Source organism: Bos taurus, chromosome 13 (assembly GCF_002263795.3).
Source record: "Bos taurus isolate L1 Dominette 01449 registration number 42190680 breed Hereford chromosome 13, ARS-UCD2.0, whole genome shotgun sequence".
NCBI classification, from domain to species: Eukaryota; Metazoa; Chordata; class Mammalia; order Artiodactyla; family Bovidae; genus Bos; species Bos taurus.
Genome location: NC_037340.1, coordinates 4,419,498 through 4,444,892, shown reverse-complemented (window position 1 = coordinate 4,444,892; position 25,395 = coordinate 4,419,498).

The following is a 25,395-nucleotide window of genomic DNA, read 5'->3' as shown; positions in this document are numbered from 1 at the left end:
GGAATGCCTCCACTACCCAAGATGGAACACTAGCAAAGAAAACTTTATAGACTGACCTAGACTACCTTGCTGAAGGTTAAGCCAACCCCTTTGCAAAGACAAGGCTACCACTTGGGAGAACATGCAGAAAGTGGAAATATAGTTAGCTGCCTCAAAGAATAAGACCAATCTTTCAGAATGAACCATTCAGAAAAGAGGTAGTAAAAGAGAAAGTTGAATTATGAGTACATGCCTTTTAAAGCACAGGAACCCTGCCCTACAGTGAAAAGCATTCTGATCAGCATATGAGAGTATAAACATCACCTTCCCTCTTTTTTCTTCCTTAGGACATAGTAAGTGGACAAGGGGAACTGGATTTTACACAAGGGATGAGTGTGGTGATCCTCCTCACAGTCTAAAGAATCCAGCCCATGATATAAACCTGTATAAATCCATACATAGGTTCTTAACCAAGAACTCACAAATAAGTATCCTTTATTTAATTATTTCATTATTTATTTGATTGCATCCAATCTCTTGGTTTTAGTTACCATTTTCATATTGGTGACTTATAAATAGCCATTTCGATCCATACTTCTCTGAACTCCAAACTCACAGAATACATAGCCTGTTTAAGACTTCAGTTGGAAGCATAGAGGCACTTCAAGCTCACCTGGTCTAGAGCTTGGGGTCCCTCCACCTGGAGCCTACTCCTTGGTAAATGGCAGCTCTGGTCATCCAGTTACTGCAGTGGTTTCTAGGACACTTACCATTGAACCCTACAAGGCCCTAAATGAGCTTAACCCCACAGCCTCACTGATCTTAATCTCCCCCAGTCTTTTCCTTGCTTAGTCTAGCTCAGACAGGGTAACATCTTTGCTGTTTCTGGAAGATGTCAATTTCCCTACTTTATAGTAGTTCATCCTTTTCGCGCCTTCTCTCATAGATCCATGTGGATTCCTTCTTTACTATGTTAGGTCTCAGCTCAAATGCCATCTAAATAGAAAACGTCTTTCCTAACCATCCTGTCTAAATGAGCTCTTCCCTTAATATCAGCCCTGTATTCTGACTGAGCTTTTTTCTTTTATTATACTCATCAGCATTAGACTCACCAGATAACCACAATGGTGTGATGACTCACCTAGAGCCAGACATCCTAGAGCAAAGTCAAGTGGGCCTTAGGAAGCATCACTACAAACAAAGCTAGTGGAGGTAATGGAATTCCAGTTGAGCGATTTCAAATCCTGAAAGATGATGCTGTGAAAGTGCTGCACTCAATATGCCAGCAAATTTGGAAAACTCAGCAGTGGCCACAGGACTGGAAAAGGTCAGTTTGCATTCCAATCTCAAAGAAAGGCAATGCCAAAGAATGCTCAAACTACCACACAATTGCACTCATCTCACACGCTAGCAAAGTAATGCTCAAAATTCTCCAAGCCACTCTTGGAGAACAGTATATGAACTATGAACTTCCATATGTTCAAGCTGGTTTTAGAAAAGGCAGAGGAACCAGAGATCAAATTGCCAACATCTGCTGGATCATGGAAAAAGCAAGAGAGTTCCAGAAAAACATCTATTTCTGCGTTATTGACTATGCCAAAGCCTTTGACTGTGTGGATCATAACAAGCTGTGAATTATTCAGAAAGAGATGGGAATACCAGACCACCTGACCTGCCTCTTGAGAAATCTGTATGCAGGTCAGGAAGCAATAGTTAGAACTGGACATGGAACAACAGACTGGTCCCAAATAGGAAAAGGAGTACGTCAAGGCTGTATATTGTCACCCTGCTTATTTAACTTATATGCAGAGTGCATCATGAGAAATGCCAGGTTGGATGAAACACAAGCTGGAATCAAGATTGCTGAGAGAAATATCAATAACCTCAGATATGCAGATGACATCGCCCTTATGGCAGAAAGTGAAGAGGAACTAAAGAGCCTCTTGATGAAAGTGAAAGAAGAAAGTGGAAAAACTTGCTTAAAACGCAACATTCAGAAGACTGAGATCATGGCATCTGGTCCCATCACTGCATGGCAAATAGATGGGGAAACAAGGGAAACAGTGACTTTATTTTCTTGGGCTCCAAAAGCACTATAGATGGTGACTGCGGCCATGAAATGTAGACACTTGCTCCTTGGAAGGAAATCTATGACCAACCTAGACAGCATATTTAGAAGCCGAAACATTACCTTGCTGAAAAGGTCCATCTAGTCAAAGCTATGTTTTTACCAGTAGTCATGTATGGATGTGACAGTTGGACTATAAAGAAAGCTGAGCACCAAAGAATTGATGGTTTTGAACTGTGGTATTGCAGAAGACTCTTGAGAGTCCCTTGGACTGCAGGGAGATCCAGCCAGTCCATCCTAAAGGAAATCAGTCCTGAATATTCATTGGAAGGACTGATGTTGAAGCTGAAACTCCAACACTTTGGCCACATGATGTGAAGAACTGACTCATTGGAAAAGACCCTGATGCTGGGAAAGTTTGAAGGCAGGAGAAGGGGATGACAGAGGATGAGATGGTTGGATGGCAGCACCGACTCGATGGACATGAGTTTGAGCAAGCTCTGGGAGTTGGTGATGGACAGGGAAGCCTGGCGTGCTGCAGTCCATGGGGTGGCAAAGAGTTGGACATGACTGAGTGACTGAACTGGACCTGAGTGAATACTCATCATCATATATTACATTAATTGTTTATTGACTTTATGAATTGTCTATTGACTTTATGTTTCACCCAACCAAAATACAGACTCCACAACAAGGAGGGCTTTGTTCTCATACCTCCACAGGCCTTGAACAACGGCTGGCATAGAATAGATATTCAACAAATACTTGCTAAATTAGATTCTCCAGAAAATCTTTCTGACCCAGGGATCAAACCCACGTCTCTGTGTCTCCTGCATTGGCAGGCTGATTCTTTACCACTAACACCACCTGGGAAGCTGCTACAAATAATAAATTATGTTTCCCAATCGGATCTAGGACATCTGCGAATGAGTCTTGAACTGGAGCAGTTCCGCTGTGTACACATAGCATCCCACTGTATGCAGTAAGGAAGGCAGGACAACTGAAGAGCACTTCAGCTCCACGGTTCTTAGAAATCTCTAGCCCAGCTCAGCACGGACATGCCGATCCTTCACTACACACTCACCTGCTCCCCAGCTCCCCAGACAAGTGGTCTAAGAATGGTACCCATATCTTTGAACACCACTCCACCCCCTCAATCCCAATGAAATGTGTGGTCCGGGAAATGATTCCCCTGCTGCTTCCAGATGTGAGATTCAGAACCTTCCACATGTGTGAAACAACGAGAATAAAAAAAATACTAGACTAACTGGGACATTCTTATGGTCGATGGGAAAACTATAACACAATAGTTACATTTGGAAATGCCAAGGGAATACAGGATGAATAATCATCTTAATCCAAAGGAATAAATGCTTATTTCTACTCAAAGCCAATTGAATAAATTATTTGAAAATAACACTGCTAAAGACAGATAATAAAGCTTGAGAGACTGTGGATTTAAAGAAAATTTGCTAACAATGGGTTTGCTGAAGGATAACATTTTCATCCTTGTTTGGGAGCTCATTTTAGCTTCTTGTTGGAATAGTCAGCAGTAATGATGATTAGTTTACTTGAAATTCTTTTTCAGAATGTCAGAGGCTCTAGAATGCATTCTATTCCAATGTGACAACCTATATTTCTATTTAAGCTGAAAAACTATTTGCTTATCACTGGAATTAATATCTCAGTTATGGGTGACACAGAATGAACCTCTCTGGTAAAAAACAAAAACAGTAAGCTCAAAAGCGCTTTCTTTTTGCCAAACCCTCTCCACACGTATGGCCAGCCTCCGAGGGGTGAGTCCAGCCTCACGTGTAAGGCTGCACCCTCCTTGCACTCTGTCATTTGCTCAGTCTCCCGTGTGCGAAGAATAAGTACTGGTGACACTAATCTCTGGAGGGAAGGAAAAAAAATAATCCTAAAGGCATTCATTAGGTTCCCTTTCCCTTTTGACCGTCAGATCTAACACTAATCTCTGGAGGGAAGGAAAAAAATAATCCTAAAGGCGTTCATTAGGTTCCCTTTCCCTTTTGACCGTCAGATCTAATCACCTCCCTCCTTCATTACTCTCTGTCAGAATAGTAAGTGATAACAAGTTTGATTTTCACCAAATGTATTTCCATTTTACTCTCTGACATCATAGTGGCAAAGGTCTGGGCAGATGTCATGGTTTTGTCTACTCACACAACCAAAGCATGGCATCTCACCCACAGGAAGAATTGACGACATACACCATCTAATGCCTCCTCCCTAATCTATAATAGGCATTATATTTGATACTCTATTTTCTCACATGAATATTTTTTTAGCAAAGTCACATACAGAGGAAATTCAGATTTTCATTTGAGTCCCACATGTTAGTTTCATAAAGCCATGCTCTCTTCTTCCAACTCCAAAAGCCAAAAGGACTTTTCCAGGAATATCTTTTTCTCTACAGTAACATGTACTTTTCCAGTGCATTATCTTACAATCTAGCAGACCTTTTGAATTTATAGGTGGTAAGAATGTCACAAAAGTCCCCGAAAGTATGACCAGAAATCTATGAGACCAAGTATGATTGGTACTTGGTCTCTAATTCATGGTACATAGATTGGTGTCTAATTCATGTCAAACCAAGCCAAACTACAGAGTACATGCCATGTGCAGGGTCCTAGGAAAAGCAATGATAATATTAGACGCTACAGAGAGGCATAAAGCAAAAAGCTAGGGTTTTATTATTTTCTTATAGCATCGGCCTCAGGCTGGCGATAAACAAAGGTGTCATTTAAGAGGTGTGATTGGAATATTCAGGGAAAAACACTTCATGCAAAATTGCTTTCCTTACCTACATGGCAGGAATGTCAGGAGATGAGGCCTTCAATTTGAATTCCTCTATAATTCTCATTCAAAGCACCAGTGTCCCGGTGCAGTGGAGAAGATGGCGTTAAACCACTCTAATGTCCTTGTCAGTCAGAGATATACATTTCCCTAATGAGAGCGCTAACCAGGACAGTCCTAAGACCTTGGAAACTGCATGGGGGCCACCTCCTTCCTCTTCTTGGTCCTCACCGGGGACAAAGTAAAGAAAGCCAACATTATGAGGACTGAAGCTATGGCAAGGCAGCCACATTTATATCAAACAGTCACCTCCCCATGATGGCTTCCTGCAACTCAAATCCCACAAACAAGCATGTGATTCAGGTGGACCCAAATCTGCTACTGTTGGATATTTCTTCCTTCTTTTTTTCTTTTTTTTTTTAACCTGTTTTTGGGAAAAAAATAAAAAACAGCAGAGAGACTGTTTCACACACTGGCTAGCCGCCATGTAGAGAGACATACACTCTATTTTTTCCAAGATTATAAAACCTAGTTCTTAGCTGGCTTCTTTGTGTCTAAGGTTTTTTTGCAAACTTTTGATGTTTTCTCTTAACCTGAGAATAGCTCCACCTTTTCCTTGTTCCTGCAAGCTTTATTGAGGTCACCCAACTTCAAAGTTCCTCTCTGTGACTCAAATGGTGACGTTCTCCTGTGTGTCAGTGTCTAGGGGACGCAAGGACGGAGGAATAATACCCTCCTGTAAGGCGATCTGGACTAGCGACAATGCCGCACTCTCTTTGCCGTGAATACCAATCGTGATTTGGCATCACAAGCGCCCAGATAATGTCTCTGAAAGGCATCAGTGTTCTCCGAGATGCTTCCCAGGTATCCTGTTGCAAGATCTAAAGTGTCTCAGAACTGAATACAGTTCGCCGGTTTGTTCTAGAAATGTTAATCAATTTCACATACATTCCCTGGATAGCAGTGGAAATTTTCTGTTCAAATCCATCCAACAAGAAGTTAACTGTGGGAAGGCCTGTTCTACACCAGCTTTCCCTTCCCTTCACCTGGTTGAAACCTCCACGAGAGGCAACTTCTTGCCTTGACTGCCTGAGGTCAAGACACCTGTTTGGGCTTGTGAATAAATCAATTTGTGCACAGCTGCCCCTACCTAAGGATTTCAGAAGTAAACTTTTTTTTTCCCCCTCCTTGGAACTTATCAAGAGGCATCTTTAAGGTGATTCAAGAAGTGAATTTATCTGATGCCCGCCCCACCCCTCTACCCCAAACTGGATAAGTCAAAACATACAAGGCATGAAAGGGAAAAAGGAGGAAAGCGTCATGGAAACAGACTGTCAGTCTTTCAGGGGGGAACAAGCAGAGCAGAATCAGGCAACCAAAGAGATACTGCCTCTGCAAAGAGCATCACCTGGGCGGCCTGCAGGCCCGGAGCTGTGGCCATGGCATGCACTGTGCCCAGAAGAGTAGAGAGACTGTCACTAGTCTTCTTATTTTTAAATTTATGTTTTAATTGGAGTATAACTGCTTTATAGTATTGTGTGCGTTTCTGCTGTACAACAACATGAATCAGCTTCATGTATACATATACCCCTCCCTCGTGTGCCTCCCTCCCACCTCTCCCCTCCACCCCTAGGTCATCACAGAGAACCCAGCTGAGCCCCCTGTGCTACACAGCAGCTTCCCACTAGCCATCTATTTTACGCATGGTATTGTGTATATATGGATGCCAATGCGGCTCTTCCAACTTGTCTCATCCTCTCCTCCCCACCCCGCCCTGCGGCCACAAGCTCATTTGCTACATCTGCATCTCTATTCCTTGCCCTGCAAATAAGGTTGGTGGCAGAGAGAATCTCCTTTATCATTTCTAAAAAAAAAAAAAAAATGCATTTCCTTGACTGAAAAGCCAAGAGATATGCTTCTACTCATATAACAGGATCTTCACTGATCATTTAACTTGTATTGTGTTTGCCTGTTTTCTCTCGTTCAGTCACCAAACCCGGGAGACAGTCTGATGGAGTGGTTAAGTAGATTCAAATCCCAAAGGCATCCCTTACCAGCTGTGTGACTCGGGGAAGTCATTTAACTTCTCTGTGCCTTACTTCCTCACTTATAAAACAAAAATAAGACCAGTGCCTGCCTCCTGCCATAGCTGGAGGGCTAAATGTGATAACCTACATAAAGCTGTCAGACCAGTGCTGGCACTTAGTAAATGCTCAATAAACATTAGCTGCTATGATTATTCTCAAGGGAATGACAGAAGTAGTCAAAGCGCAGACCAGACGAATCACCTTAGATGGCATCACTATACGGAGCTGGTTGCCTTGGTCCAAAGCATTTCTGTCTACACTGGAGGCCAAACATCATAATGGGGGAGGCTCGATCTGGGGTGAAGGACACCCAGCAAAGGGCTGGAGGACAGCATGTGTGCTCAGCAGGCTGCTAACCAGCCAAACCTCTGGAAAGTCGCAACACCCACTTGGCAAAATAGGCACTGTCTACATTATTGAAAACATCTTAGGAGTATAATAAATAAAATGCATTTTGTTTCCATAGCTTGAACTTGTAATTCTGTTGGCCAGGAGCTGTCAGAAAGAGAAGATTAGTGAGTGCAATAATGCTTAACAAAGTGAGGCTGATGAAAAAAGAGCTACAGCGAGTAGCCTGGCTCTGAACAATAAAACACTTTTAATTGGGACAGGGAAGACACTTCACAAAACGTCGTGGGTCCTGGCAGGGCACACATGCCACAGTTTGGGACCAGAAATGTTTTGCCATGCCACCCCCAGCCTGGAGAGACACACAAGTCCTGGTCTGTTTTGTGGCTGTGTGAGGTGGATCAACAGCAGTGGAAACTCTCAGACCTGCCAATGTGAAAGGCAAGCACAAACACTGCTCAGACAAAAGGCCGGGCAGCCTGGCAGGTCCCCAGGACTCATGCAAGATTGCGGTGCTAGGGCTTTGGGGCCATGGCCTTCGGAACTGGCAAAGGCAGCGGATTGCCAGAAAGGAGCGGGCTCTGCTGATGCCAGGGACAGAGCCCATGGCTGGCTGGCACAGTCCAAGAAATGCTTTTTGCAAAGTGGTGGAGGAAATGATATATGTGGCTTCACTGAGTGGGATTTATCACTGACCTAGACGTCAGTGCCTCAGGCAGCCCAAGAAGCAACAGTTTTAAGAGCAAAAGAGAACAACTAAACATAAGGACCGAGAAGCCAGGACTCAGAGTTGTCAGGCTGGGTCTTCTGTGGGTTTAGATACAGGTAGGACAGAGATCAGACACACTGGATGGTCCACATCCACAGAGGGTCAAGCTAGCACACCCTAGGGATGATGAAAGGTTCAACGAAGGACCACATTAGCTCAGTTAATTGATCATCTTACCATAGGAATTCATGCATTGAGAGCCAGGTAAGCAGACAAGTGCTTACAAGAGGGATTTGAGTTTACCATGACCTACATGCAAGAGTTCACTATCTAACCAACAATAAATTTAATGGAAGGGAATTAAATAGAGAGGCTAGTGGCAGGACACAAAAGTAAAAGGAATGTCAACTTGACTCAGATGATGCCAGTTGTCATGATTCACTGGGAAATGATACCATTTGTTCATCCAATGTCAACTGAACCTCGCCCGATTAAACCAAAGCTGTCCTGAGGATGGACAATGTCCATCTTTTGTTCTCAGTTTCTTAGAGAAGAATATTAGCCACATGCCAGCTGCCAGTATCCTTGTAAGCATCACCATGCTGCCTTGCCATCTCTGCCCTCTCTACTCCCAACAATACCTCCTGCAGGACCATCACCTTCACCATCATCCTCTATCCCACTCTCACTTTCACTTCTGCCACCGCCTCCATCTTCCTCGTCTTCAACCCACCACCATCTTCACTTCCACCTCCATTATCACCAGTAGCAGCTCCAACGACTCTTCGACCACTACCATCCCCACTTCCATTTCCATCATCACCTCCCCACGGTCACCACCACCTCCCCTCTCACCAGCCTGCAACCACCACCACCACCACCGGCACCGTTTGCCACCTCCCCCTTCTCCATCAATACCCCTTCTCAACACCACCACCATCACGTCTATTACCGCACCACCTTCCGCCTCCCCTCACTTCCGCCGTTAACGTGCTTACCTCCACTTCACCGCCACCACCCCTACTTCCACACATTCCACCACCGTTGTCACCTTCTCCATGTTCACCATTTCCCCCAAACCTCATCCACTGCCTCTGCCGCCACCATCTGCATCTCTGCCTCCTCCGTCACCACCTCCCCCATCTCCATTACAACCTCCGCTAACTCCAGCAACACCTCCACTTCCACTGCCAATACGACCACCTCCAGCACGACGTCCTCCATACCTTCTCTGTCACCACCTCCACCTTCACCGTCACGGCCACCTCCCCTGCTGTCAGCACCTCCGCCGTCATCACTGCCCCGACGAACTCTACCTCGCAGCACATCGCCTCCACCACTCCTGTCACTACCTGCACCATCACCACCTCCATCACTACATCCTCTTTGCTGCTGCACTAGTGTATCTGTAAGCCAGGAGCTAGTGGAAGTATTTTATAACTATTACCTTTATTTAATTCCCACAGAAAGTCTATGAGGGGAGCATTCCACTTCCCATTTTACAGATGAAAGTCAGAAAAGTTCTGTCACTTGCTCCAAATAAAACAGATACAAAGAAAGCAAATTTCTACTCCAAATGTGTCTACTGCCATGTTTCCTGTTCTACTGAATCATGACCATTCTATAAAAAGAAGAAAGTCACTATAAACAGAGTAACTATACTTTCTCCATATATCTGCAAAAGCACAACAGAGTGCAGTAAGTATTAAGGGCAGAGAAGTAAGGATGTAACTCACAGGCCATCCCCTTCCAGCACCTAGTCCAGACTCAGCGGATGCCTAAGTCAGGCTTGGTCCTAGAGAAGACACAAATCTGTCACTCAGAGACTCAAAACTATCAAAAATCCCTGGTTTGATAATAGTTCATGTAATTCACCTCATCTCTTTAAACCAAGATTTATTTCAATGAAATTAATGGATATTTTGAAACAGAAAGCATTATTTCAGAAATAAAATAAAACATGTTGGCCACTAAGATGTATCTACAAGTCCATGTACTGTATAATGAAAATGAATGGCTTATTTCCTCAATATGGTGTTGTTCTAATAATTATCCATATAAATTGCAAGAAAAGGAAATATTGTCATTGTTTGCCTATCCCATAATATTTAACTGACTTCAGGGATTAAAAAGAAAAGACATCATGCATCTTAGCTTAGAGTCTCGAGTTATCTCTCAAATGATAAACTATTTCTATAGTCTAACAATCTTAAAACCCAAGCAGAATGATTGCATGAAATAGAGGAAAGAATCTCAACTTCAGAGTCAAGCAAAACTGAATTCTCCTGATAGTTTTGTTACTTATTAGCTCTGCTACTCTGGCCATTTATTTAACCCAGGTTTCCCAGCTGGTAGGCTGTGGTGGCATATGACTACAACACGCGTGCTAAGATACTGATGTCCTCAGCCATAGGGACAGTTGATTGGTCTGGGGACCCATAACCTTAAGCCTCCCTCACTTCCTCTCATGGTCAGGATGACTGGTATCACATTCCATGTGGGTCAGGACCTGGAAAATATTCAGAAGCACCAATAATCTATAATCCTCAGGCCCTTCATCTAATGAGGTAGACAGGAGTACCCCACTGAGAAGGCTACTAGTAAGATTCATGAAGAAAAGAGCATAGCTCATGAACCCACAGTGTTGATGTTCCCCCAAAATTCAATACATTAAGCTCTGTACCTCATTGACTTTTCTTATAATTCTTACATTACAATCAGCTCATCAAGAAATGGAATGGCCTAGGACTTCCCTGGTGGTCCAATGGATGCCACTCTCCCAATGCAGGAGGCCCAGGTTTGACCTCTGGTCAGGGAACTAGATCCCACATGCCACAGATCAAAGATGCTGCGTGGTGCAACTAAGACCCGGTGCAGCCAAATAAATATTAAAAAAAAAAAAGAAATGGAATGGCCTGACCTTGAGTGTTGAAGATAAGGAGACTGCACTCCCTTCAGCTGATAGCTGGACAATGATCAATCTGGTAACCACTGTGCACAAAGTACAGTGTGGTTGGGGGTACAAAACACATGCTCTTTCCACACCATATTCACTCCTAGGCATGTAAGTTCTTACCAAAATGTTAAGAACTCCCAAATTTTATGTCTCTATTATTGATTGTATCCTGAGCTCCAGATCCAAAATTCAAATTTCTTTCTGGACCCAGCCACATGTATAACACATGAGCATCTCAACTCTTCCACCTACCAGCCACCCCAAACAAGGCGCCTTTGCTCCCATCTCTCATCTGAACTAATTGGCATCATCACCCAGTGTATCCTCACCCTGCACCACACCACATGCCTCTTCATCATACTACCCTGGCAAATCCTGGGATTCTCCTTTACAAAACCTCAAACATCCTTTACACACCCACTGTCCCAGCTCCTGTCTCACATTATTTCTCCCTGGCCTATTATTATATTAATCTTCTCAATGGTGAGCGTGCCTTGGATCCCTCCTGATCCCCATTAATTCTATAGTATATTTCGCATTTAATGGTTTATAATGAACGAGTCATCCTAAAATATGCATGTTGTGTTTGAACACAATCTTTCATTCTTCTTATGACTACATCCTTTAAAATGTGACTTTGTACCTCCTCCATCAAAAAGGAAAAGCTAGCAAAATAAGCAAATGGGACTACATCAAACTAAAAAGCTCTGCACAGCAAATGAAACCATCAACAATATGAAAAGTCAACCTACAGAAAAAAAGAATATATTGGCAAACCATGTATCTGATAAAGAGTTAATACATAAAATACATAAGAAATCTCTCACAACTCAACAGCGAAAATTTTTCAGGACAAACTGAATAAACATTTTTCCAAAGAAGGCATACAAATGTCCAACAGGTACATGAAAAGGTGTTTAACATCATTAATCATTAGAGAAATGCAAGTCAAAGCCCAAATTACATGTATTAGAGTGACTTTTACAAATAGAAAAGCAAGTGAAGGTAGGGATGGTGATGGTGAAAAAAGAATCCTTCTACACTGTTGTTGGGAATGTAAACTGGCACAGACATTACGGAAAACAATATGGAATTTCTTTAAAAATTAAAAATACAACTACCATGGGATCCTGCAATCTTACAACTAAATATATATCTGAAGGAAATGAGCTACATTCCCATGTTTGTTGCTGCATTATTTACAATAGCCAAGATATGGAAACACCCTAAGTATTTGTCTAGGATGTGTAGATAAAGACAGTATTTTACATATAAGACATCACAAAAGCATCCAAGCGTGAATTCTAAGCCCGAAGGCCTTGCTTCTGCTGCTTCTCCACTGAGATCCTTTATTCTCCAAGTGAATAAGCCCACACTTAAATAAGCCCACTTCCTGCTCTACAGGAAGATGGAGACAAGGACAGCAGAGATGAGCTTCTCCAGGGAATGCCTTCCTAGACCACCCTGGCCCAGCCAGCCCAGGTGATAGTCATAGGTAGGCGAACAAACTCAGCCAAGGCCAGAAGAACCACCAGCAGAGAAAAAGCCCAACTACTGACTCTCAGAATCAGCAGCTAAACAATAATTGGTGGTTGTTTTAAGACTAATTTTTATCTGTTTTGAGCTTCTCCATTGTGGAAGAAACAGACTAAAATCGGCCTGATAGATTTGCCTTTCAAGTTTTATCTCCTATTTTTTCCATCTTTTCTGCAAGCCATCACTACTAGATCAGATGCAAAACTTGTCAGTTTTCACATCACTTTCCCAATTTTTGCATATTTGTTTATCCTTGTTATTATTAATTATTTTTCTGTAAGTTGGTTTATATCTGACATTATTCTTACTTAAGCTCTCTAACATGAAGCAACTATAACTTTAATGGACTAGTCCCATTTTTAGAGCATATTAAAATAATTCATAATTTTTAAAATGAATATATACACATTAAGATAAAATGATGTTCTTCCAAGTCCTATGCAGTACATTCACTAGAATATGATAAGTATTATACTTCTCTCAGACTTATTTTTTTTCATGTATCTTGAATTCTCATGTAGATTGTGACCCAGTGTATGACAAAGGTCACCTTTAACTTGATATCCAATTAGTCATTAAATAGTTTTGAACTTCAGGTGGATTCAGAGTTTTAAGAAACTTGAAAGAAAAAAACAAGGAATTTGATTTCTGTGGAAATTCTTATATCATGAGTATAATAGACTAAACATTAGAGGAGATTGAAAGCAAAGGGACCAGTCAGGAAACAACTTCAGTATTCTAGGAAAGAGACTAAAATAAGAGGTAAAAATTACCTGATCTGAATTGAATGAGGCAGCAGAGGAAAACTGAGTGTTGATAATATTTTAAAAGAGTCAGGAGAGGGAATCAATCATGTGTGAAAGATGGTGAAGGTAATCCTATATATTGTTGAGTTAGAAGACTGAAAAAGAAGGAGTTGAAGATAATTCTGAAATTTTAGTTGTGATATAAATTTATTAATAAGGTTAAGAAGAAGAACAGATTTAGTAGATATCAAAGTGTTAAAGAGGTCAATAATGGTGAAGATGCTGGCTTTTATTTTAGATGAGATTTTTGTGCCAGGGCATAAGCCTAAGAGAATCAAGAAGACCAACCAGTCGATCCTAAAAGAAATCAACCCTGAATATTCATTGGAATGACTGATGCTGAAGCTCTAATACTTTGGCCACCTGATACAAAGAGCCAACCTATTGAAAAAAATCCTGATGCTGGGAAAGATTGAGGGCAGGATAAGAAGAGGGCAACAGAGGATGGGATTGTTGGATGGCATCACTGACTCAATGGACATGAGTTTGAGCAAACCACGGAAGACAGTGAAGGACAGAGAAGCCTGGCATGTTGCAGTCCATGGGGCCACTAACAGTCGGACAGGACTTAGTGACTGAACAAACAAAACACAAGCCTAATATTTGATAAACAAGTGGATGAAGAGAATAGTTTTTGAGAAGAATTGATGGAGAAACTCCAGAGAGATTAACATAGCTAAGATGGAGCACCACACGGACTCCATCTGATTTTGTTTATCTTGTGGCATAATTTTGCATTTCTTCTTCAACATTATTAATTATTGAATGAAAGGACAATTTTGTTTTTTTCACTTAACTTTTGTTCATATCCCAAATCCAAATGTATGAGCAAGAAATATATGTTTGTCAGTGTAAGCCATGAGAATCTGAGGCTGTTTGTGGTATGGTATTAACAGCAGCAAAATGTGACTAATACACTGCTTCTCAGAAGGAATTAATAGCTGATTGAGTACGTGTATGAAAAAAAGAGAATCAGATTACCTTGAAGTTTAGAAATTAGGTGATTAAAGAATGTGTCACTTCCATAATGTATTCGCGTACTAAGTAAACATATCTTTCTTTTCATTTATTCCTTATGTATGCTGCTACTGCTGCTAAGTCGCTTCAGTCATGTCCGACTCTGTGCGACCCCATAGCCGGTGGCCCACAGGCTCCCCCGTCCCTGGGATTCTCCAGGCAAGAACACTGGAGTGGGTTGCCATTTCCTTCTCCAATGCATGAAAGGGAAAAGTGAAAGTGAAGTCACTCAGTCGTGTCCGACTCTTCGCGACCCCATGGTCTGCAGCCTACCAGGCTCCCCCATCCATGGGATTTTCCAGGCAAGAGTACTGGAGTGGGGTGCCATTGCCTTCTCCAATTCCTTATGTATAGTATTTTTTTAATTTATGCATTTGTAATAGTAATTAACATTATACTCTTGGAAGAGCTCCAAATATACTGCAGGTCACGTACCCTGATGAGAATGTTATGGAAACTATGGGTGCTTCCTTGAAAAAAAACCCAGTAAACAACATTCCATAAATCATATTCTCACAATCCCTAAACTGAGAAGAGCATTAACAAGAAAATAAAAGGCTTTTGTTGATTTTCTCCCTACTGGATGTTAGAACTTTCTTTACCTCTGTGCTCTCTGACTGTAGCATTTAGATTGTGAACAAAGAAGACTGGGTCTCCTGATTCAGAAGAGAGCTATAAAATGTGTCTCTTTGCTGTTTGAAAGAACCAGTGAAGATCATTTTTTGGAGAGTTCAGTTCAGTTCAGTTCAGTTCAGTCCCTCAGTTGTGTCTGACTCTTTGCGACCCCATGGACTACACCAGGCCAGGCCTCCCTGTCCATCACCAACTCCCAGAGTTTACTTAAACTCATGTCCATTGAGTCGGTGATGCCATCCAACCATCAATCTTTCCCAGCATCAGGGTCTTTTCAAATGAGTCAGTTCTTTGCATCAGGTGGCCAAAGTATTGGAGTTTCAGCTTCAACATCAGTCCTTCCAATGAATATTCAGGACTGATTTCTTTTAGGATGGACTGGTTGAATCTTCTTGCAGTCCAAGGGACTCTCAAGAGTCTTCTCCAACACCACAGTTCAAAAGCATCAATTATTCAGTGCTTAGCTTTCTTTGTATTCCAACTCTCACATCCATACATGACCACTGGAAAAACCATAGCCCTAACTAGACGGACCTTTGTTGGCAAGGTAATATCTCTGCTTTTTAAAATGCTATCTAGGTTGGTCATAACTTTTCTTCCAAAGAGTAAACATCTTTTAATTTCATGGCTGCAGTCACCATTTGCAGTGATTTTGGAGCACAAAAAAATAAAGTCTGCCACTTTTTCCACTATTTCCCCATCTATTTGCCATGAAGTGATGGGACCACATGCCATGACCTTAGTTTTCTGAATTTTGAGCTTTAAGCCAACTTTTTCACTCTCCTCTTTCACTTTCATCAAGAGGCTCTTTAGTTCTTCACTTTCTGCCATAAGGGTAGTGTCATCTGCATATCTAGGTTATTGATATTTCTCCCAGCAATCTTGATTCCAGCTTGTGCTTCTTCCAGCCCAGCATTTCTCATGATGTATTCTGCATATAAGTTAAATAAGCAGGTGACGATATACAGCCTTGATGTACTCTTTTTCCTATTTGGGACCAGTCTGTTGTTCCGTGTCCAGTTCTAACTGTTTCTTCCTGACCTGCATACAGATTTCTCAGAAGGTAGGTCAGATGGTCTGGTATTCCCATCTCTTTCAGAATTTTCCAGAGTTTGTTGTGATCCACAGAAATCAAAGGCTTTGGCATAGGCAATAAATCAGAAATAGATGTTTTTCTAGAACTTTCTTGCTTTTTTGATGATCCAACAGATGTTAGTAATTTGATCTCTGGTTCCTCTGCCTTTTCTAAATCCAGCTTGAACATCTGGAAGTCCACAGTTCATGTACTGCTGAAGTTTGGCTTGGAGAATTTTGAGCATTACTTTCCTAGCATGTGGGTTGAGTGCAATTGTGTGGTAGTTTAGTTTGTAGATAATGGCATTCATTAATTTTCAATCTATTCACTGAAAAGTACATTGGTGGTGAATAAAGGAAGCTTGAGAGTAAAAAATTGCTTAAGTTGCTTTCCTCAAAAATTGGAATACAGAGAAAGATTTAATAGAAACTTCTTATTTGATATAAACTTACAACAGTATAACTAGTCCAAATTAGCAGTTTTCTGTCTAAGCCTATCTTTAAAAGGAAGAGCTGTAGGCAGTATAAAATATATGAAGACTTATCTTTTTAAACTAAGAAGAAGATGATAGAGCCTCTCACAGAATTCCTTGAAGTCTTCTCACATCTTTCCAGAATTAGATGTTTGATATGAGACACACTCGAAAAGGTCAGAAGGATGGAACTTAACCAAGAGAAGCTGGTCATCTATTCAAAAGTCTCCTCAACTCATTCTGAGTTGAGCCCATCTAACAAGTTTTCACTTGTTCCTTTGACCCTGGGAATCTACATGTAATAATTTTGACTTGAAAGGTAGAAGTTACATTTTCAACAATAGGAGAAATTTCTTAAAGCAGCAAAAATAAAATTGGTCTTTGCCTTGGCCTGCCACCACTACTTCATTGCTATGACATATGACATCATAGTTAGTCCTCAGAGTCCAGGGTGTTTCTAATGAGCTGGAGTTGGAAGGGTCCCAGTGGAATGCAGTGAACCAAAAGAACCACTGTTCTTTCAAATTCCAACACAATATTAGAAGGGAAAACAAAGAGCTCTTCAAGAGCCAGAGGTCAATCTGTTAAGTAAGTTGTGCATTAAAAAGTGGCAGTAATGAATAGGAATGGCCAGTGTCAGAGCATGGCAACAGGTAATTGTTACCTATCTATGCTATATTATCACTGCTACTTTACCAATAATGGTAATGGATACGCTACTTTCAACATATTCTGATACATTCATATGTCATCACCTGACTTGAGATCCTTATCACAAGATTGCCTCAAACAAAATATTATTACAGTTTTCAGTGTGTATATGTTATTAAAAATATATTTAAACTTTTTAATTATTTTAAACTATATATAGAAAAAATATATATATAAATATATATATCAAAAATAGATGGGGAAATGGTGGAAACAGTGACAGATTTTATTTTCTTAGGCTCCAAAATCACTGCAGATGGTGACTGCAGCCATGAAATTAAAAGACACTTGCTCCTTGGAAGAAAAGCTATGACAAACCTAGATAACCTATTATAAAGCAGATTTATTACTTTCTGACAAGGGTCCATATAGTCAAAGCTATGGTTTTCTTCAGTAGTCATATAAGGGGTGAGAGTCAGACATAGAGAAGGCTGAGTGACGAAGAATTGAGGATTTTGAACTACGGTGTTGGGTGAGACTCTTGAGAGTCCCTTGAACAGCAAGGAGATCAAACCAGTCAATCCTAAAGGGAATCAATCCTGAATATTCATTGGAAGGACTGATGCTGAAGCTGAAGCTCCAATACTTTGGGCACCTGATGCATAGAGCTGATTCATTAGAAAAGACCCTGATACTGGGAAAGATTGAAGGTAGGAGAAGAAGGGGGCAATAGAGGATGAGATGGTTGGATGGCATAATCGACTCAATGGACAAGAGATTGAGCAAGCTGTGGGAAATGGTGAAGGACAGGGATGCCTGGAATGCTGCTGTCCATGAGGTCTCAAACAATTGGACATGACTGAGTGACTGAACAACAACAAAATAGAAAATAAATAAAAAGGAGTTAAATATTACCCAGAATATGAGTTAGGCCCCTTTTTGCTCCTGGGCACACAGGACCCACTGAGCGGCATCCACCTTTCATAGCATCCATGTAAGCCATAAACTACTTATTCCCTCTGGAAATGTATATAATTATTTAGCCAATTACATCAAGACAGCCCAGTGGCTACCCCCAACTTCAGCATACCCAAGGGCACAGGAATTAACAGGATCTCCTTCCATAAGCTTACTTGGTATCTCAGATGGTAAAGAATCTGCCTGCAATGCAGGAGACCTGGGTTTGATCACTGGGTTGCAAAGATCCCCTGGAGAAGGAAATGGCAACCCACTCCAGTATTCTTTTCTGGAGAATCCCATGGAGAGAGGAACCTGGCGGTCTATATCCATTGCATCACAAAGAGTCAGACACCACTGAGCAACTCATACTTTCACTTTCTTTTCCTTCTATAAGCTAAAATCATAGAAATGGACATGGGTATCTTATTCCTAATCCCACCACACAGACCCCTAATCTTCAGTCAGGGAAGCTGGACAAGCTTATTGTCTTCAACATCTCCAAACAAAAATGACTAATAACATGCAATTTCCAGATACACCCACAAATCTCAGGACAAACCTGTTCAACACACACCCTTCCAGGAGAAGTCTGGGACAAGGGGCACCAGGGCTGGATGTTACTTACCTCTAGGCTTCACAAAAATGCTCCAGAAATGTGTCTGCCCATGATGAGACCACAATTAGAGTGAAAGAGTTTGGTACAACTATATTAAAAAATGACAGAACAAATTGAGAAACAACTAGGAATATATAAATGTGAATGTAACAATAGTTTCGATATAATGGATGCAGACAGAGACCTTTATACTTAGAAATACAGGCCATGCATATTTTAAATTTTGTCATGGAAAATTTCCAAATATACATAGAGAGCAGTACATAGAGTAAACAGCTTTGACAGGTTAAGACTGTACCAGTCTTATTTTCTCTATTTCTCACCCTAACTTCTATTCCATTCACTCTATACTTTATGGAGTCATAAAATACACTCTTTTGAAACTCCTGTAGTAAATTTATTGCAAAGATAGCCCCAATTCTTCACATACCCATCCATACATTTGCCCTTTTCCATGTGACCATCAGTGTCCTCCCAACATGGACAGCACAGGCATAGACATGCAATTTATTTTAGCCAAAATTATCTTAACAGAAATAGCAGAGGACTGAAACCGTGTTTCTGCCTTCTCTGTTTCTGCCATCCCCATGAGAAAATGCCTGGGCTAGCTGACTGGAGGTTGAAAGTCCCTGTTACCCTAGCTGAGGCTAGCCTAAATTAGCCAACAGCCAGCCAACTTCCAGATCATCAAATAATCCTCACCAAGATCATAAGAATATTCTAGCCAACCATTCCTGGACTATGAGCAATACGTGCTATTATTACATGTAACTGCAGATTTGTAGATGTTTCACAGCATTATTTTGACAATAAATACCTGACACAGAACCTATGGAATATTTATAAATATTATGTATTTCTGGTCAAAACACAAAAAGAAGCACACAAAGGAAAACACCCCTCATGCATTCATAAAATGGTAGACAGATAGATACACAGATAGATAATCTTTTTCATCAGTCAAAACAAATACCAGCTAGCAAACTATGCATGAAGATCAAAAGAGAAGGTAAGTGAAAACAGAGAGAACAGAGTAAGGGCTGACAGGGCTAGCTTTTGAGCTCTGGTCTGGACGGAGAGAATTCAGTCTGAATTCACTCTCTTCAGGGAAATGTGGCCTGTGCCCACCCAGAGACAACAGCCAGGGTCACTGTGTGAGGCAGGCGGCTGGTACACAGCTCCTGGAGAATAAACACTGGCTGAGAAAAACAGCTACTGGCTCAGCAGTAAAGAATCTGCCTGCCAATGCAGGAGACACAGTTTGATCCCTGGGTCAGGAAGATCCCCTGGAGGAGGAAACAGCTACCAGTATTCTAGAGAAGTCCATGGACAGAGGAGTCAAGAGTCAGATATGACTGAAGCGACTTGGCAGCAGCAGCTGTCCTTTTCTTGTCTACCAGCCATATATTGATGATCAATTGATTCCAAAGAGAGTGCCAAGACAATTCAGTGGGTGAAAATGATAGTCTTGTTAACAAATGATGCTGGATCAACTGAATATCCAATGAACAAGAATGAAGTTATACTCCAATCTCACACCATAAGTAAAAAATGTCCTCAAAATGAATCAAAGATGTAAATAGAAGATTTAAAGCTAGAAAACTCTTAGAAGGAAATAGTGTAAATCCTCATGCCCTTGTATTAGACAGCAGTTTCATACACATGACCCCAAAGCATAAGCAACCAAAAATATGCAAACAAATTGAACTTCATGAAACTTTAAAACTTTTGTACTTCAAAGGACATTATCAAGAAAATGAAAAGACAGTTCACAGAATGATAGAAAATACTTGCAAGTCATATATCTCATAAGGGTCGAGCATCCAGAGTAAAGAATAAAGAGCTCATATAATGCAACAGTAAAAAGAGAACTCAACTTAAATATGAGCAGAGGACTTGAATAGACATTTCTCCAAAGAAGATACACAAATGATAGTAGGTACATATAAAGATATTCAAACCAAACTGTGACATGTCTCTATACCCACTAGTATGTCTAATAATCAAAAAGATAAATAACAAGAAGTATTATCTAGGATGTGGAGAAATTGGAAGCCTCAGGCACTACTGGTGGGAATGTAAACTAATGCAGCTATCTTGGAAAACTGCTTGGCAGTTTGTCAAAAAGTTAAACATAAAATTATCGTATGACTCAGCAATTCTATCCTTAGGTATATAGCCTAGAGAATTGGAAATATCTCTTCACACAAAGACAAATGCTCGTAGCGGTATTTTTCACAATAGCCAAAACAACCCAAATGTCCATAAACTGATGAATGGACAAACAAAACATGGTATTATCCATGTAATAAAAGATTATTCATTCATGAAAAGTAACGAAGTACTGATTAATGTTACAATATAAATAAACCTTGAAAACATTACACTAAGTAAAAATCACACCAAAAAAAAAAAAAAGGTCACATGTGTGATTCTATTTATATGCATTGTTCAGAATAAGCAAATCCACAGAGGTGAAAAGTCAACTAGTAGATTTCAAGGACTGAGAGAATAAGGAATGGAAGTGACTACTAAGGAATTCATGGTTTCTTTTAGGAATGATGGAAATGTCCTGGAATTAGACAGTGGTGATGGCTGCACAACCTTGGAAATAGAGTAAAAAACATTGAAAAGTACATTTGAATAGGGTGTGTTTTATGATATGTGAATTATATAATAATAGACACATAGTAAGACCTTTGATTGTGTGGATCACAACAAACTGTAGAAAATTCTTAAAGAGATGGGAATACAAGACTACCTTACTTATCTCCTGAGAAACCTGTATGTGGGTCAAAAAGCAACAGCTAGAACTGAACATGGAACAACTGACTGATTCAAAACTAGGACAAGGGTGTATATTGTCACCCTGCTTATTTAACTTATATGCAGAGTACTGCATGTGAAATAATAGACTGGGTGAATCACAAACTGGAATCAAGATTGCTGAGAGAGATATCAGCAACCTCAGATATGCAGATGATACCACCCTACTGGCAGAAACTGAATAGGAACTAAAGAGGAGAGTGAAAAAGCTGGCTTGAAACTCAGCATTCAAAAAACTAAGATCATGGCATCTAGTCCCATCACTTCATGGCAACTATAGGGGAAAACGTGAAAAGAGTAACAGATTTTATTTTCTTGGGCTCCAAAATCACTGGAGATGGTGACTGAAGCCCTGAAATTAAAAGACACTTATTCCTTGGAAGGAAATCTATGACCAACCTAGACAGCACATTAAAAAGAAGAGAAATTACTTTGCCAACAAAGATGTAGAGTCAAAGTTATGGTTTTTCCAGTAGTCATGTATGGATGTAGAGTTGAACCATAAAGAAGGCTGAGCACTGCGGAATTGATGCTTTTGAATTGTGGTGCTGGAGAAGACGCTTGGACTACAAGGAGATCAAACCAGTCCATCCTAAAGGAAACCAATCCTGAATATTCACTAAAAAGGCTGATGTTGAAGCTAAAGCTCCAATACTTTGGCCACCTGATGCAGAGAGTCGACTCATTGCAAAAGACCCTGATGCTGAGAAAGATTGAAGGCAAAAGGAGAATGGGGCAGCAGAGGATGAGATGGTTAGAGAGCATCATCGACTCAACGGACATGAAACTGAGGAAACTCCAGGAGACAGTGGAGGACAGAAGAGACTGGTGTGTTGCAGTCCATGAGGTCACAAACAGTCAGACATGACTTAGTGACTAAACAACAAAGAAACATAAAGGATAAATTGACAGTTCAGCTGGTAAAGAATCCGCCTGCAATGCAGGAGACACTGATTCAATTCCTGGGTCAGGAAGTTCCCGTAGAGAAGGGATAGGCTACCTACTCCAGTATTCTTGGGCTTCCCTGGTGGCTCAGATGGTAAAGAATCCGCCTGCACTGGGGGAGATATGGGTTCGATCCCTGGGTTGGGAAGATCCCCTGGAGAAGGGCATGGCAACCCACTCCAGTATTCTTGCTTGGAGAATCCCATGGACAGAGGAGCCTGGCAGGCTACAGTCCATGAGGTCACAAAGAGTTAGACACAGAGCAACTAAGCCCAAGCACAATAGGAGTTTCAGAAGGTGGGTGTAGAGGGAAAACATAGCATCAATAATCAAATGGTTGAGGTCTTTACAGATTGAAGGATTCTGTGAGACCTCAAATTAAAGTCGCATGCCAAGAGTGGAACAGGATTAACAAAATAAATCTACATATGAACATAGCTTGGTGAGATTGCAAAATAATAATTTCTGAATCTGCTAGAGAAACTATAAATTACCTAAAAAATAATCACAAAGACACTAATAGGAGCCTCTAAAGAACTCCAATAGCTGTTTAGAAAATAGTAGAGCTTTATCTTTATATTATTCAAAGAAATTATTTTCTCTTTTAAAAAGTTACATATACAGCTAAGTTATGACTCAAAAAAAAAAAAAAAGTCCAAAAAATAGTGTTTGTGTATTCCAAAGAAAAATCAGTGAGTCTCCAAAGTTAAAATTTATATAGGACACATTATTTGGCCACATTGCAGTAAATTTTATATTCATAATAAACAAATTTTTTGAGGAAATCACTTCAACATTAATTTTAAAATCAGCCTTCTAATTAAAAAAGAAATCAGAACTGAAACATTATTTAAATTGAATGACAAAATTATATAAGAGAATGAAATGGAAATTTTAATTGCTATTCTATCATTTCTAATTATTTATTCAGTTCAGTCACTCTGTCGTGTCCGACTTTGCAACCCCATGGACTGCAGCATGCCAGGCTTCCCTGTCCATCCCAACTCCCAGAGTTTACTCAAACTCGTGTCCATTGAGTCTGTGATGCCATCCAACCATCTCATCCTCTGTCATTTCCTTCTCCTCCTGCCTTCAATCTTCTTCAGAGTCTTTTCAAATGAGTCAGTTCTTCATATCAGGTGGCCAAAAATAACTCAAAATAATTGTGTGTATCTTTGATTACATCTATTTCATTTCTATATTATTTTCTTCTATTTGTTGCTATTTTTGTTCTCTACCTCTATAGTTTTTTTTTCCATTTTTTCATATCTTCATGTATCAACATTCCATTCTATATTTGTTTCTATTTTATTGCCTATTTCTCTTCTCTATTCCTAGTTCTATTCTGTATTTCTATGTGCATTTTATATCATTTCTATTTTTTTATGTATTAGCTCTGTACATCATATATGGATGCTCAAATCTACATAAGGAGAATTTGGTTTATCTACAGTAGTTTGTGTCTTCTCCTGTTCTCCTGCCAGGACTTGGTATTCCTCTTGCTGTGATCCAGGTCCCTTTGATTTTCCTAAATGCCCGCCATCCCTTGCCCTGCTTAGCTCCTCACTGCCTCTGGGTGCGCAGTCCATCCCTGGGCTTGTCATATTTCCACTCTTGCCCCAGACGAGGTTCCTGCCAGTTTATCTTGTTCTTGTCGCCAGCCTCTCCCACCCTTGATAGTTGGGCCTCTGCACATCCGAACACTTGAAACTCAGGCCACTGCTTCTGCCTGAAGCCCACCCTGGGTTGTACCTTGCCCCGGGCTGTCATCACCATGGCCTATGGAGCTGCCAGTGCTCACCTCCCACTGCTCTTTTTTCTCTGTGTCCTCATCTTCCAGAGGGATCTTAAATGATTATTTTATTTGCCTCAACTACTCTTTCTTCACTCTTTCTCAGGGCTGGTCACCATTCTGGTTCAGTGACTAAGAAATACCCCCCCCCCCTTTTTCATCCTCAGGCCCTGTTAATGAGCCTAGTTAATTCTGTCACTATTAGGAACAAATTATCTCTACTGCAAGACTAAGGAAAAAATCCGGGAGCAGGTAGCATCTGATTTTTTTTTTTTTTTTAAAGTAAATGGATGTAAAAACATTGATGCCATGAGTGGGTATTGAATTTATGGAAATTCATCAAACCATATACTTCTGATCTGTGCATTTTTCTGTGTATATATACACATATATAGTACTTTGGTAAAATAATTATTTTAATAAATGGTTTTAAAATGTATTATAATTTTTAAAGTTTAAAAATAAGAAATAAAATAGAGGGAATTCCCTGGTGATCCAGTGGTTAGGACTCTGTGCTTCTACTGTAGGGGCCCAGGTTTGATTCCCCGATCAGGGAGCTGAGGTCCTGCAAGCCACACAGTGTGGCTAAAAAAAAGGAAGAAGTAAAATAGAATTATAGAATCAAAAGATTGAAAAGAACTAAATCAAAGAGTTAACATATTCACAGACAGAAAATGCTGACAGGATTTGTACTTGGAGTGGAGAGTATTAGGACTTTATGTGATTGCTTTTCTTCTTTCTTTCTCAATTTTCTAGATTTTCTGTAATAAAAAGGCTTTGCTTTATGTTTTATAAGTATGTGTTTTTGTAAGTATGTGTACATGTGTGTGTACTAAATGAGTTCTAGTATCCTCTATCTCATCTCTGAAAAGCAGTTTTGAGCAGAATACTTATATGTAATCACATGGAAATAGAGATAAGGAGGATCCTAAACACAAAATCTACTGGTATATCTTTACTTATGCCCTGTATCTTCTTTCCCCACAATGATTTTTCCTTCTTTAACTATATCATTATCACTGTCTTCACCTTCCTCTATTTCACTGCTTTACTGAAATCAACTTTTTAATCCTATCTCCTGTACTGTTTCAAAACATCCTGA